We start from the raw sequence: 16,929 nt of genomic DNA on the forward strand, positions 1-16,929 counted from the left end.
CTCTTTGTATAATTCTCTATCGTAGTTTTCTGCTATTTGAATTATGCCTTCTCTGCTATTTATAAGTACACCATTGCTATTCTTCAGTTTCAGTATCATTTGTCTTTCTGTGTTACTGCCAATGGCTGCTGATTTAAATCCTTTGTTTTCCCTTAATGCTTGTTCTACTTTTCTTCTTACGTCCTCTCTGAGTTTCTTTCTAATGGCTTTGCATAACTCAGTATACTCAATTTTCTCCTTCTCAGTGTTTTTCTTGCTCTTCATTTGTCGTCTTCAGTTCATCATGACAAGTGTTTCTTGACTAATTTTTTATTCTTTGGATTTCTTTTTACCTATAGGTTTCTTGGGCTTTATCACTTTCAGAAAGTTGTAATACTCCTTGCCAATATCTTGTCCTGAAGAGTCTGCAGAAGCTCAAACTTGTTCTTAAATTCCAGTGCATACTGCTTTTTCTCCTCTTCTGTTATATCAAAGACTTTCGTATTATTTACTCGAGTCAGTTTTTTCCTTTCTTTTTTTACATCTATATGAAGCGTACATCTTCCCATTCTGTGATCACTTCCAACACTTACCTTGTTCAGGACAGTAACATCATTGACGATATATCTTCTGTTAGTGAGGACAAAGTCGGTTTCATTATTTGTTAATCCATTTGGGCTCTTCCATGTCCACTTTCTGTTCACCCTTTTCTTGAAAAAAAGTGTTCATTGCTGACATTCCTCGAGATTCTGCAAATTCCACAAGTCTTTCACAGATTCCAAAATTTCCTATAGTTCCCCTTTCTGCACTGTTTTGTCTCTTTCCAACCTTAGCATTGAAGTCCCCCATAATGATAGTGTAGTGAGTTTTCTGTTCATCTAGAAGACTCTCAATTTCGGTGTACATTTCTTCAACCTCTTCATCATCATGGCTCGATGTTGGTGCATAAATCATTATAACTTTAGCTTATACCTCTTAGAAATCCTGAGTCTTTACACCCTTGGTGATGTACTTTTGAATTCCAAAATGATGTTTTTTATATCTTTATGGACCAGAAAGCCAATTCTACCTTCGCTCCTTTCACTATTTCCATTGGTGTACAGCGGATTTCCACTTGATAAACTGATAAGTGATTCATATCTTCTTCTTGTTTGAGCCAAACCGATGATATTCCAATTCACATTTTTTAATTCCTTTTCCAGCTCTAATATCCTGTTTCACCAATGAGTGATCTTACGTTGTAACAGGCCAAGTTCAGTTTCCGTGCATGGCAGCCTGGTTGTACCCAGAGATTCTTAGCACCCTCTGCTTCCACTCTGATCCTCTCACTGCCGTAAGAGGGGTAGTGAAAGCCGCTGGGGACTGAGGGCCATTTTGTTTCGTTGTGCTGTCATGTGCTGGAGGGTTTGGTCTTTTCCTCTTCATGCTGACCAGGCGTCTTGATGAGCAACAATGCAAGAACAATTGATTTGCATGTACGTAATAAATGCGGCCAGTGTTGTCCTTTAGAGTGCATAACGTTAGAGAATATGTCAATTGTTGTAATAATACACCTTTGAAATAATCCATTTATTTTTATTTTCTTATGGTAGAAAAACAAACTAGCTTCCCACACTGTATCTTGCATTCGTTTTTGTTTATTTCTCGATGGAGACAGTATGACGCGATGTGAAATAAACAGTAACTCCCTTTTGTGAACAGAGTCATGCGCTCACTAAGGAAACAAGTGATATTTCTATAATGTTATGAATACCTTAGCAGTGTACTGTATTTACGTTCATAGCTTAGTACTGACTTTCGTAGCATCACCAGCTTCAGTTTTTTTAGGCCAAACCAACATACCGTGCTAATTGAAAAATTGGTAGCTAAATATGAGGTGGTTGTTATTTGGTTTTTAGGAGCATTAGCAACTAAGGCCATATTGCTCCAGTGCGGTGGTCATTCCCTGACCTTTCCGCATGCTCCGTATTTGGTGGTGACGGGCTCGAACCCCGGTCTAATCAAGAAGCGTGTGCTACCACTGCTGCTCCTTCCCACCTGGCTACGGAGGCGCTCTAAATATGAACTGCACTAATTCAAGTCTTGCGCTAATTGAACCAACTGAACCCGCATTAATCAAGGGATTCCTGTACACTCTAACACAGCAATTAAGATAACCTGCTTTGATCGCTGTTGGTGGTTTAGGATTATTGAATGTATTATGTTCCAAGTAGGAACTAGTATGCCGTCTTTTTTTGTCATTATTCTTCAAGGAGTAATCAATGTCAATTGATTACTCCTTGATCTTGTAGTTCTTGTTTCAGCTCTTCATCTGACATGTTCATGAGGTCCTATTCACTAATTACACCTCTTGATGTGTTCAGGGGAACATGTGGTGTAACAGAAATTCCACCAAACGTTTTTAGTTTCATTAGTTGCTCAGATTGTTGAGCATTGGCTACTTCAACCAGCAAGTCTCCTGATCTTAAGCGACGAACTGTCTTGTTGTACTTATTATGCTTTCTAGGCATTTTTGCACTAGAAATGGCGAGAGTTTGCCAATAGGTTGTTGTTATGGAGGTTTAATGGAAGCGACTATGGCTATAATGTGCCTATTCACTTACTATATTTTCAGATCTTGTTTAAACTGAAAGAGTTTATTATTAGTCTGAGAGTGCCAGAGTGCTGTCCATTCTGATAGGCACGTGGCATGGATGGTTAGTGCATAATCTGATGCTGGAACAGGGATATTGGCTAAATCTAAGGTGGTTGGATTTTTTTGCACCTTTATCGGCCAGTTCATTGCCTAAAATACTGGAATCCAAAAAAAAAAGTGACCATTTGGTGGCGTCCTTTAATTTGTAGTAATAAGCTTCTGATTTCATATAGAACAGGGTGAACTTTATCTAAGAAATTACATAACGCCACGATGGAGCTGAGGGAATCAGTGTAAATAACAGATTTTAAGGAACAGTCAGAATAGAGATTTTCTAAAGCTAGTTTGATTGCATATAACTCAGCTGAGAAAATACTGACTTTGGATGGAAGGGTTGCTGAAATAATGGTATTTGAGAACACTGCAGCTGCTCCAACATTTGAATTTGATTTAGAGCCATCTGTATAAATTGGGGAAAAATCAATATATCTTTAAGTGTAAACTGTATGAAGTTGTTTGACATTTGATGCTTGCAAAATATTCTTTCTCCATTGACAGAGATAAGTGTCACAGGTTGGAAGAATAGGAGGAGCCTATGGTGGTTGAGTATAAGTTGCAACCTGCACCCAAACCATGTTTGGGTGGATAAAGCTCTGAGTATGTTTAACTTTTTTAGACAGGAAATCCGTACATTTTTAATATGATCTAGGAAATTTAACTTATTGTCAAGGGTTAATCCTAGAAATCTGATGTTATTGGTGACCGGGACAGAGACGTTAAAAATTTGATGTTCAGAATCTGGATGAAGTTTACGTTGTCTAAAAAATGGATAGCAACGGTTTTCTGCTGCGAGAGTTGATAGCCTTTGAGGCTCACCCATTGTATTTTATTAAGTGATATCTGAAGCTGTCTTTCAACAGATCACATGTTTTGGTAATGACAGGAGATGGAAAGGTCATCTGCATAAAGGTAAGTCAACTGTATTTGGAAGCTGGTTAGTGATAGAATCTATTCTAAGAGAAAAAAAAAGTGGCACTCAGTACTGATCCCTGTGGAACACCTTCTTCCTGAAAGAAGGTTGCGGAGAGGGCATGTTGGTATTGAAATTGAAATGATCTAGTATATAGAAAGTTCTGAACAAATATAGGAAGGTTGCCCCGTAGTCCAAGAAAATAAAGATCACTAAGTATACCACATGCCGCCAGGTGGTATCAAGCCTTCTCTACATCTAGTGAAACCATTACTAGATGTTCATGTTTAATGAAAGTATTACGAATGGCAAATTCAGCCTTCACCATACGATATTTTTTCCATAGATCTAAGCATGACCTATTCTGATGAAAGCCATATTGACTATGGCTCATTAGCTGTTCCGACTCAATTATCCAGACAAGTCTTATGTGGATAATTTTCTCAAGGATTTTGCTGAGGCAGCTTGAGAGAGATATAGGTCTATAGCTATGTGGGTTTGGATGGATCTTTCCCAGGCTTCAGGAATGCCAAAACTGTAGAGTGATGCCAAGAAGCTGGAAAAGAATTTTATAAAAATATACAATTATAAAAGACCAGGAGAAGGCGCAAAGCTTTGTCACCAAGATGTTGTATGTAGCATGACATAATAAATCCCATCTGGCCCTGCAGCACCATTGCGAGCTGTTCTAATGGCATGTAAAAGTTCAGAATATTGCAGAGGTTTGTTATATGGGAGAAGGCGGGCAGTTTGAAAATTAATAGCAACGCTTATCTTCAGCCTCATTCTTTGGAATGAGGTAGCATAGGTTGATGCTGCTGAGATATCAGCAAAGGTATTGCCCAAAGCATTAACTATATCTAAGGGATTAAATAGATCGTGGCCATTCCAGCATACCTTCTCTAATCCTCTGCTGGAATGGCCAAGATCTATCTAAGGGTTTAAATAGATCTTGGCCATTCCAGCAGAGGATTAGAGAAGGTATGGTAGGAAACTTTGAGTTTTGCTGTATAATTTAATAACAGCATGTCTGCATAACTGCAAGGGTGCTTCAAATGCTTCAGCATATAGGCTCTGAACTGGTGATGTATGGTATGGCCCCAGTGCAAGACGAAAAGCACTGTGTTGGACAGGATCAAGCCAACATAGAGCGCTTGGTCTAGCAGAGCTATACGTTACCGAACCATAGTCCAGATGTGACCATATTGTTTGTTGTTTGTTTGTTATTTGGTTTTTAGGAGCATTAGCAACTAAAGCCATATTGCTCTGGGGATATGCGGTGGTCATTTCCTGACCTTTCCGTATCCTCCGTATTTGGTGGTCACGGGATCGAACCCTGGTCTAATCAAGAAGCGTGTGCTGCGCACTGCTGCTCTTGCCCACCTGGCTACACAGGCGCCCGTGGCCATATTAATGCATGGTAGATGTAATACTGTGTAATGGTTGGCTCCCCAAGTTGTGCCTGATAGAACTCTTAAGATGTTAAGTTTTTGAAGAGGGTAACCTGGATTGTTTTTATATGTTTAAGGAAAGTGAATTTTTGGTCGAATATCACACCAAGAAAGCGGACACTATTGACAACTGGTATGGCTTGATTTTCTAGTCGAAGTTCCGGATGTTAGTGTAGGTTATGCTTCCTACAGAAGTGTATCCCAACTATTTTTTGGTGTGAGAGACGAAATCCATTGTTTTGGGACCATTTAGCTATTTTGTTGATGGCACATTATAACTGTCTTTCTATCATTTTTGCATATTAGGCGAATGGCAGGTGATACTGAAGTCATCAGAATACAGGATAGTGGATATTGTTTGTGTTAGGTCATGTGTTATTGAATTCATTATCATACTAAAGAGAGTGCCACTTAGCACCGACTCTTGTGTTACCTCTTCTTCCTGGATAAATTTTGAAGATAATTGGTTGTGAACTCTAACTTGAAATGAGCAGCGGTGCAGGAAGTTTCTGATAAACTGTGGTAGATGTCTGTGAAATCCCAGGTTGTATAGGTTTTGCATTATACAGTAGCTCCAAGCAATGTCAAATGCTTTTTCGATATCAAAGAGGACCATGGCAAGGTGTTCTTTCCATATGAAGGCGTCACGGATGTTTATTTCTGTCTTGATCAAAAGGTCAAGATTGGATCTACTTTCACGAAAACCACATTACACTGGATTCAGGAGATCAATTCGAGCTAGAAACCAGGTTAGCGAGGCATCGACCATTTTTTTCATGACCTTGCTCATATAGACGGTGAATCCAATAGGTTGATAATGATGTGGATTTGTAGGGTCTTTGCCTGGTTTTGTAAATGTCAGAACATAAGCATGGCACCATTTGTCGGGGAAAGTGTTTCCTTTGAATATTCTGTTATATAGCTGGTTCGGTAAGTTTTGCTATCATGATGTAGTGGGTTCCATCTGGCCCCGCTGCACTGAGTTTTAGCAGAGGCTAGAGCATGGTGCAACTCTGACATTGTGAAGGGGAGATTGTATGCAGAAACTGATGCTGATTCAAAATTGATAGTTTTTTGAGCTTGGCGCTTTGTGTGCCTTAAAATATGGAGAGTATGATTTCATAGTGGAGATTTCCATGAAGGATCTACCCAGGGTGTTTGCAATCTCCTCTGGTTTTGTGATATCATAGCCATTAACAATGAGCATGGGATAGTTGATGAGTGGGTGTTTCAGCCCATATTGTCTGGATTTTTGTCATTCTTGTAATTATGGAAAAGAAACACCTCCATGCTTCCCTTCTGTTAGTCTGCCTGACTCGTTTTGTCTTTAAAGCAGATGAGGTTTTCTGTTGTTGGGAACTTCCTGAAGATATTCCATGCTCTGTCTTCTGTTTTTTAGCTACATTACATTCATCATTCCACCACACTTTTGAGCGGGTCGATATTTTTGTGGATTGTTTTGGAATTGCTTTGTCAGCTGCCTGCAGTATTTGGTTGGATATACCGTATTTCCCCATGTATAAGAAGCACCTTTTTTCGAAAAATTTGGGGTCTAAAAACTGGGTGTGTCCTATACAGTGGTTATAGATTTTTTTTACTTGCATTTCCCGCTTTTTCGCACTTGTTACCGGTATATCAGGTTATGTTTTGCCACCTTCTGCCCAGAAATGGCTCAGAAAAGATTTTCGTACAGTGCTGAATTCAAGTTAAAAGTGATCCAGTTTGCAAAAGTGAATGGAAATCGGGCTACAGAACGTAAGTTTTGTCCTCCTCCAACTGAGAAAACAATCCGAGACTGGCTACGGAAAGAAGAAACCCTACTGAAAACGCCACGACAGAAGAAGGCCATTAGAGGCAAGTCAGCAAAATGGCCTGATTTAGAGAGGGAATGGAAGATATGGATTGAGGAGCAAAGGGCAATTGGAATTCCTGTGTCCACAAAGATGGTTCAGCAAGAGGCAAGAAGAATTGCTGATGAAAAGGAAGTTACTGATTTCAAAGGAGGACATAATTGGTGCTTCAGGTTCATGAAATGGAATGGACTAAGCATGCGTACATGCACTAGACTTGCCCAAAAGATGCCTGAAAGCTATGAGCAGAAGGTCCTTGAATTTAATCGTTTTGAGTTGGGACAGATTGCATATATGGACGAAGTCCCCCCTTTTTTTTGTTGTCCCAAGTAACAGAACTGTTGATAAGAAGGGGGTGAAAACTGTAACTGTGAAGACAAGTGGACATGAAAAGAGCCATTATACAGTTGTTCTAGCTTGTTGTGCCGACGGAACCAAGCTGCCTCCTATGCTGATTTTCAAACGCAAAACAATTCCAGAAGACATCCCTCGAGGAGTGATTGTTCACGTTCATGACAAGGGTTGGATGGATCAGAATGAGATGAAGATCTCGATTGAGAAATTTTGGAGCAGAAGACCAGGTGGGCTCTTACGCAAACCTGCCTTATTGGTGCTTGATCAGTTCAGGGCACACAACAAAAAATACAAAGAAGATTGCTGCAGAGCAAAAAACAAAACTTGCCGTCATACCTGGAGGCTTGACATTCCAACTCCAACCACTTGATGTCAGCATTAACAAACCCTTCAAAGCTGCCATGAGAGACGAATGGAACCAACGGATGAAGTCTTCTGGGGACAATTTGACACCAGCAGGAAGAGTGAAGAAACCAACTATAGAAGTTTGTACCTGTGTGAAAAGATCCTGGGATAATATCAAGATTGAGATTGTTGTCAAGTCATTTAAGAAGTGTGGCATTTCAAATGCCATAGATGTAACTGAGTACGAGGCAATATATGAAGACAGTGATTCGTCATCAGACACAGATGAGGACAAGCTAATGAATGGGAGGTTTTGACAGTGATGAGGAGTTGTATGAATTTTATGATGAATAAAACTTGAGTTCAATAACTTTATGTAATACATTTTTTCTCAAATTTCAGGCCCCAAAATTAAGGTGCGTCTTATACATGGGGAAATACGGTATATTCTACTGCCAGGTTTATGGTTGTTTGTTAGAACTGGTTTTCTTCTAGTGTTGCTAGCTGCTTGTACAAGTCCCATTCAGTTTTGGAAAGAAAAGTTTCATTTAGGGATTCGGTAAGAAAGGTGGGGAATACTTGTGTCAATGTCGCATATCACAGGATAATGATCACTATCCAGTGGATTGCTGTGAATAGTCCCAGGGTCCTGAGCTGGATATCATCATTCTTCTTTCTTGTTGATTCTCTCTCTCTCTCTCAGAGTAACATGGGATTTTTTTTTTTTTTTTTTTTTTTTTGGCTGGTGCAGCATAAGCCCCAGGCTTCCTTGCACCTGATGGCTAATAATAATAGTCCATCCAAACAGAGGATATGTGGTTGCTGAGAATAGAGAGACTTCAGTCAATGATGTAGATCCTGTAGGAAGATGCATATCAGTGTGAGCTCCACCATTGAAAGTTATCAGATTATGTTGATCAAGTAGTTTTTCAATAGTTTGTCCACACTTGTCCATCTTAGGAGATCACTGTTGAGGTCTCCTAAGATGCAGCAGGGTTTGGGAAGTTGTATCACTAGTTCTAAGTTGGCATAACTTATATTTTGGTTAGGTGGCAAGTATAATGAGACTATGGTTAAATCCATTGACATTGACTGTGCAGCAACTGCCTCAAGGTTTGTTTTTAGTGGGAATGGTTTAAAGGGTATCTGGAAGTTGATGATCAGCACTACTTCTCCATGTGCAAGATTTTTCAGATTTTGTGCAACACAATCTTGCTGATGTATTATGTATTTCCGAAGGGAATCATTTATATTTGGCGTTAGATGGGTTTCCTGTAGGTAGGCAGAAGGCAACTGGGTTATATTGGTCATATTGTGAAAGGAGATCTTGGATGTAAGTCAAATTGCTTCGATAGCCTCTACAGTTCCACTGTAAGAAAGCAAGCATTATTTGGGTTTAGTGGAGCTCTAGATTTGTTTTTGAGGGAGAGAAGGTTTACATCGCTTTAGTTTGCCTTTCCCCTTCTTAGGGAAATAAGGTTTTCCTATAAAATACATCCATCTCCTCGACGGTGAACAGTTCCAAAACCTGTTCATTTTGGTGTAAATTATCTTCTGAATTATGTGGACTGTTTGGTTTGAGTCAGGAGTGGCAGATATTGTAGTATTTTGTTGTTGAATGGCATCTGGTTGTACTGTGATCAGCGTATTTATAGCTTTTGCTTTGTTTGCTTTTCATTTGGTTGGTTGGTACTGGGGACAATATTGACCCTGCCCATTCACCTAGTGATTTGCTTGGTGGTATAGTTACCTCTGTTTGGGTAGCAACTGATGTGTGTTTTGTGATTATTTGGGCGTAGGTTGACTTGTTAATATTCGGAACTAGTAAGAATTTTTTAGACTACTGGTAGGGTATGTTATGTTCCGTTTTGTACCGCTATATCTTTTTTTTCCCGTTTCATAGCCTCGATACAGCGAATACAGCGGATGAGCTTCTTTACAGTTAAGAGAGTTTGGTGTTGTGCCTATGCAATCCGTACTAGTGTGTGTAGAGGATCCACATCTGGCACAGGCAGCTGCACATCTGCAGACTGTCTGCGAGTGCCCAAACTTCTGGCACTTGTAGTAGCATAATGGGTTTTGGATGTAAGGTTTAACTCAGCAGTTGAGGTAACCTGCTTTGATCACTGTTGATGGTTTGGGATTGTCAAATGTGAGGATTATATTCTGAGTAGGAACTAGTATATCATCTTTCTTTGTGAGAATTCGCCATACATTGATGACACTTTCATCTCTTAGTTCTTGTTTCAGTTCTTCATCTGACAGATTGAAAGGTGACAGAAGTTCCACCAAAAGTCTTTAGTTTTTGTAGTTGCTCAGACTGGCGTAGCAGTGGCAACTTCAACCAGTAGGTCTTCTGATCTTAAACGACGAATTGTCTTGGGAGTACCTATTGTGCTTTCTAAACAATTTCGCACTAGGAATGGAGAGAGTTTTCCAATCCGTTGTTCTTGAGTGCAATGAATGATTAGGAAAGTTGGAGTTCGCATTCTGTCTATGTCAGTCTTTTGACACTTAGCTGCAACAAAACCAGAATCCTCTTGTTGTTGCCTTGTCAGGGTTTCATCTGTGCACCCAGTGGTTTTCTGGGCTTTGGGAACTGCTCTCTTCATTTCGCCCTGGAAGAGAGACCTTTTCCCCCTCAGGTTATCGGCCTTGCCACGTGGAGGCAGAGCAGTGTCACTTTGTGACCAAGCGGTAGTCGGTTAGTAATAATATGCAAATAAAAGGGAAAAAAAGAAAGGTTACTTTTCCTCCTGATCAAGTAAAGTGATTTCTTTATTGAGGATTATTTAATCAATTGTTAGCTGAATAAAGAAGACCATTTTATTTATTCAAGAGAGGGTGCTAATTCACTGGCAAAGACACTTGATCAAAAAATTGCTTGGTATCTGAGGCGACAAGAGGAAGCAATACTCCTGATCTGATCATATCAGCAGTGATTATTCATGCATTAAGAATCTGCAGATAAAAGAACAACTAGGTGGCAGTGATCAGTGTATTGATTTGGAATTAACTTAAAGATGTAACCACCATATAAGGGTAAAGGGAGAGGTTTTTGCTTTTGTAAAGGCGACTACAGTGTTCTCACACAGTTTTTAAATTCTACACAGTGGAACCAACTGATGAATTACCATCAGCAAATCCTAAATAGGAAGCATTCAGGAAAGTAATCGTAGAAGCTACTTGGCTTTTCATCCTGATCTGATCTGATCATATCAGCAGTGATTATTCATGCATTAAGAATCTGCAGATAAAAGAACAACTAGGTGGCAGTGATCAGTGTATTGATTTGGAATTAACTTAAAGATGTAACCACCATATAAGGGTAAAGGGAGAGGTTTTTGCTTTTGTAAAGGCGACTACAGTGGTCTCACACAGTTTTTAAATTCTACACAGTGGAACCAACTGATGAATTACCATCAGCAAATCCTAAATCAGAACCATTCAGGAAAGTAATCGTAGAAGCTACTCGGCTTTTCATACCACTAAGAAATACTCTTCAAGGTATAGGCCTAAATGGATGTCACATAAATTGATGAAACTGGTGCAGAAAAGAAAAATGCATGGGATGCATACATGTTATCAGGCGAAACTGAAGCCAATGGTGAATATAAACTAGTCTGTAATAAAGTCACAAAAGAGGTTAGGCAAGTTAAGGAAGATTATGAGAAATCTTTGGCAAAGAATGAAACAAAAAACAGCAAAGACTTCTTTACTTATGTAAACACTAGACGAAATGGGATGAATCACATTGTTCCACTTGAAACTGATGGGTCGACTGTTGATGATCCTGCCCAGATAGCTGACAAACTGAATGAGTATTTTGCATCTACATTCACACATGAGGAATTCTGTAGGGAAGTGGAGGACAAATGTTTATCAAACAGAAAGCTAAATGATTTTTAATAACTGAGAAGTAGAAGAGAAATTGTTGAACATAAAGAAAGGCACCTGGGGTGAATGGGATTTATCCAATTATATTAAGGGAAGCAGCAAAGGAGGTAAGCAAACCCTTAGCCATAATTATGAGAGCATCTTTGGAATCAAAGGAAGTCTCCTGTGGACTGGAAATGTGTGAATGTATCCCAAATGGGATCAAAGGGTGACATGTAATTACAGACCTGCTAGTTTAACTTCTGTTCCAGGAAAAATAAGTCACTGGTTAAAGAAGTAATGCAAGGCCATCTAGACAGGAAAATATTTTTGTAAAATACAAAATAGTTTAATGTTAATTTATATGGTTCAGTTCAAAATTTATATTTAGTTGTAGTTTGGGTCATGTGCCCTTACATAGTGAGCATGTGCAAAAGGATGTAAGTAAGGTGGGGGATTGGGTGCGAACATGCCAATATATACCACATCATTCAATGACAGGTCAAACAATTTTGTGTTAATAATAGATGTTTTGTTGATCGTTACTGGTATCCTTGTTACTGCTAATAAGCTACTGATATATACATTTTTCCCCAATAAAGAAAAGTAGTATATGACATTATAACACAAAGATCTAGGACTTGCTGATTGTATAAAGCAGTCAGGGTTGTGGTAAAATGGTTATAAAAAATTATAACTAATAATAAACAAAGAATAAAGTAAATAAAATTAAACATAAAGTAAAGAATTGCCAATGAAAGAGACTACATCTCTCACAATTCCTTATTAGTTTACTGTCTTACAGTATATCATGTTAAATAAATGTTTTCCATACTAAATTTATTTTCATTCTCAAAGACCATTGTTATTACAGGTGCTTAATAATAATAATTTTATATTTTTATGCAATATCACTTATAAAAACGTAGTACTGGAAATATTTTATAATAAAAGTTCAGAACTATTATCTGATTTCAGAGAATATAGGCTCAGTCATTCGTGACAAAAATATTATATTGAAAGTGGTCTGCAAGTCAAAATGGTTGGGAACTGCTGGTATAAGGCATATCTTTTTATGCCTTTTTTTCTGGTCCATAAAGATATGAAAAACAACATTTTGGAATTCAAAAGTACATCAACAAGGGTGTTAAGACTACTACTCAGGATTTCTAAGCGGTATAAGCTAAAGTTATAATGATTTATGCACCAACGTCGAGCCATGATGATGAAAAGGTTGAAGAAATGTACACCGAAATTGAGAGTCTTCTAGATGAACAGAAAACTCACTACACTATCATTATGGGGGACTTCAATGCTAAGGTTGGAAAGAGACAAAACAGTGCAGAAAAGGGAACTAAAGGAAATTTTAGAATCGGTGAAAGAAATGAAAGAGGTGAAAGACTTGTGGAATTTGCAGAATCTCGAGGAATGTCAGTAATGAACATTTTTTTCAAGAAAAGGGTGAACAGAAAGTGGACATGGAAGAGCCCAAATGGATTAACAAATAATGAAACCGACTTCGTCCTCACTAACAGAAGATATATTGTCAATGATGTTACTGTCCTGAACAAGGTAAGTGTTGGAAGTGATCACAGAATAGTAAGATGCACACTTGATATAGATGTAAGAAAAGAAAGGAAATAACTGATTCGAGTAAATAATACAAAGGTTTTTGAAGATAACAGAAGAGGAGAAAAAGCAGTATGTACTGGAACTTAACAAGTTTGAGCTTCTGCAGACTGCTCAGGACCAAGATATCGATGAGGAATATTACAATTTTCTGAAAGTGATAAAGCCCAAGAAACCTATAGGTAAAAAGAAATCCAAAGAAGAAAAATTTGTCAAGAAACACTTGTCATGATGAACCGAAGATGACAAATGAAGAGCAAGAAAAACACTGAGAAGGAGAAAATTGAATATACTGAGTTATGCAAAGCCATTAGAAAGAAACTCAGAGAAGACATACGAAAATTTAACACAAGAAAAGTAGAACAAGCATTAAGGGAAAAGAAAGGATTTAAATCAGCAGCCATGAGCAGTAATACAGAACGACAAATGATACTGAAACTGTAGAATAGCGATGGTGTACTTATAAACAGCAGAGAAGGCATAATTCAAATAGCAGAAGGCTACTATAGAGAATTGTACAAGGAGCGAGGGAATGATGCCAGCAGTGAGGAAGATGGATTGCAAATTAGTAACACATACAAGATATCTGATATTCTTCCTGATGAGGTAGAACATGCATTGAAGAAAATGAAGAATCAGAAAGCCCCAGGAGAAGGTGAAGTTACTGTAGAGTTGTTAAAATTGAGAGGAAGAGACATGACACAAAAACTGGCAAGACTCTTCACAAAATGCATTAAAAAAGGTGTGATGCCTAAGGAGTGGAATAATGTAATCATAGTTTTGCTGCAAGAAAAAGAGATAAATCAGAAATTGGAAATTAAGACCAATTAGCTTGTTATCTCACATCTACAAGTTGTTCACAAGGGTCATTAATAACAGATTAAAAAGAATACTTGATTAGAATCAACCGAAAAGGCAAGCTGGCTTTAGGACAGGATTCTCAACTATGGATCACCTTCACATAATATCGCAGCTAATGGAGAAAGCAAATGAATATACATACAACACTGTTATGCCTGGCATTTGTGGATTATGAAAAGGCATTTGACTCCATACAGCATAAGGCAATGTTTCGGGCATTGGAAAGACAAAGCATAGATATCAAATATATTATAATTTTGAAGAAAATTATATGAGAACGCTACCTTCTTTATTAGTCTAGACAAAGACAGTAGCAAATTTAAAATTGAGAAAGGAGTTCGACAAGGAGACACGATATCTCCGAAGCTGTTTACTGCTGCCCTTGAGGAAGCTTTCAGAAGACTAGACTGGTCGCAGAAAGGAGTCAGTGAATGGAGAGTACCTAAGCCATTTACGATTTGCAGATGACATTGTGGTCATAAGCCACGGTCCCAAAGAAATAGAGGAAAACTTTAATCAGTTATGCAGAGTTAGTAAGGATTTTGGACTAAAGATGAATATGGCTAAAACAAAAGTAATGATGAACAAGTATGCCACAGAAAGGGATATAATGATTGAAGGAGCAGTAATTGAAAAGGTGGAGTCATATACTTATCTGGGACAAGTCATTAGCTGTAATAATGATAAATGGCTGGAAGTCAAGAGAAGAATAAATTTTGGATGGATAGCATTCAGGAAATATAGTCATATACTGAGGAGCAATATCCCAATTTTCCTGAAACATAAAATAATGAACCAATGTATACTACCCACCATGACTTATGGAAGTGAAACATGGACACTTATCAAAAGAATGGAAGAGAAGCTGAGAACTACACAGCGAAGAACGGAATAAATTATATTGGGAATCAGACTGTTAGATAAGAAGAGAAACACATGGATTAGGCAGCAAACTCAATTAAAGGACATTCTTATCAAAACTAAAGAACTAAAATGGTCTTGGGCAGGACACAGCTCGAAGACACGATGACAGATGGACTAAGAAAATAAGAGAATGGTACCCCAAGAGGAGCTAGAAGAAAACCTGGAAGACAACAAAGGAGATGGACAGATGAAATTAATGAGTTTGTGGGTAGTAAACTGATGGCCATTGCACAAAACAGAAGGAACTGGAAAGTTGCTGGAGAGGCCTTCATCCTGCAGTGGATTGAAAATGGCTGATGATGATATAAGGCAATGGTTAGGCCACATCCTGATTACTACAAACAGGTCCTGAAGCCTCCTTTTAAGAAGAATGTAGATCTTCTGGAACATTTGCAGAGAAGGGAAATAAGACTGGTGAAGGTGGTTTTACCAAAACAGGCCTCAGTTGTGTAAACAGTAGGCTGGAGAGTAGGCACCTGTGAGGTGATCTGTTTAAGGTGTTTAAGGCTTTGAATTGATTGTGCATGCTCAATGCTGAGGACATTCATCCTCTTATTCAGACGACACACATGAAGGGGGGACAAATTCAAAATGTTGCAGTGTGCAGATTACATTCAGCTTGCGGGTGGTTGATTGTTGGAATTTCCATTTGGTGTTGAGGAAGTGGGCAGTTTGAATAAATTTGGGGAGAACTAGAGAAATTACTGAAGGGGATGATGAATCATGTGGATGTTTTTTTTTTTCCCGATGCTTTATAAGCTTGTTCTTTTGCATCATATGCCACTACTATTAATCATAATAATAATGAAATTTGTTCTAAAATTCTCTAACAATAATTGTGTGCAAAGTGGCAATACTCTAGATAAAGAAGTTTTGATTTTACTATGGCATCACAATGCAGTGTACTGTTTGGATACAAGAAATGAAAGGCATATGGCTCCATCAGATAGAGCAACCTGTCATATCACATGCTCAAGCACTGCAATGTTGCAAGAGTTATTTGAGGTTTGAATCGTATCACAAGGACTTTTGCCACCTAAGGCTCCCAATTTAACACTACTTCTTTTTATGAGGGTTATTAAAATAGAAATATAAAGTTTACAAAAGAAATCCAAGAATAATTCAGCAGCTCAAAGTGAGTGCTGAAGGTATAGGAGTGCATCAGCACAAACTCTGTCACATCACTAGCAATGTAAGCAAAAGAGTGAATTTATGTACAGGCAACCCCTGTACAGTTTTGCTCTAAAATGACTGATAAATTGCGGCAATCCTCGCACAACACGGTACTTACATAACATAGTTTTGCTCTAACATAGTTAGAGCATTGTGGCAAACCTCGCGTAACACTGTATTTTTGAGTTTTTGTTGTTGTTATTTGGTTTTTAGGAGCATTAGCAACTAAGGCCATATTGCTCCGGGAATATACGGTGGTCATTCCCCAACCTTTCCGCATCCTCCGTATTTGGTGGTGACGGGCTCGAACCCCGGTTAATCAAGAAGTATGTGCTATGCACTGCTGCTCCTTCCCACCTGGCTATGGAGGCGCCTTGAGTTTTTGTGCGGGGAAAAACACTGCTATTATGTTGGATGTAATATTTCAACATTTCCATTCTTTTTTGTGAATCCCGGCTGTTGACTCACTAGCCTTTATGCAAAAAAAATTACTGGGAAATACCTGTATTTTATTTTGTTGGGAAATCCCCATGTTAGGTTCTGTGCTATCGAACTTGTGCGCCCCTACGACAGCTCATCCCTGAGCGCCAATAATTCAGAAAATGGAAAAAGCACTCAGTATTTGGATTGACGATTGCAGTAAAAAACGGATCCCATTAGAAGGCAATTTAATTAAACAAAAGGCACTAAAAATGTATAACCATTTAAAAGAAAATGGGAAATCTTCTCCTGGAGTTTGTTACCAGTAAAGGTTGGTTTGAGCAATTTAAAAACAGCTTCTCCATTACATAATATAAGAATTCAAGGAGAAAGTGCAACAGCTGATAACGAGGCTGCCAAAAAGTATGCAGAGGAATTTCAAAACATTATTGAAGAGCACAT

General features: G+C 38.5%; 1 protein-coding gene across 1 annotated transcript in view; it reads right to left on the reverse strand.

The window, feature by feature from the left end:
• Positions 1–16,929, reverse strand: part of LOC150075257 (uncharacterized) — a 258,146-nt gene that overhangs the window by 40,656 nt on the left and 200,561 nt on the right. The window lies entirely within an intron of this gene.

The sequence above is a fragment of the Mastigoproctus giganteus genome, chromosome 14 (genome assembly GCF_048544385.1).
Source record: "Mastigoproctus giganteus isolate SK-2022 chromosome 14, ASM4854438v1, whole genome shotgun sequence".
Classification (NCBI taxonomy): Eukaryota; Metazoa; Arthropoda; class Arachnida; order Uropygi; family Thelyphonidae; genus Mastigoproctus; species Mastigoproctus giganteus.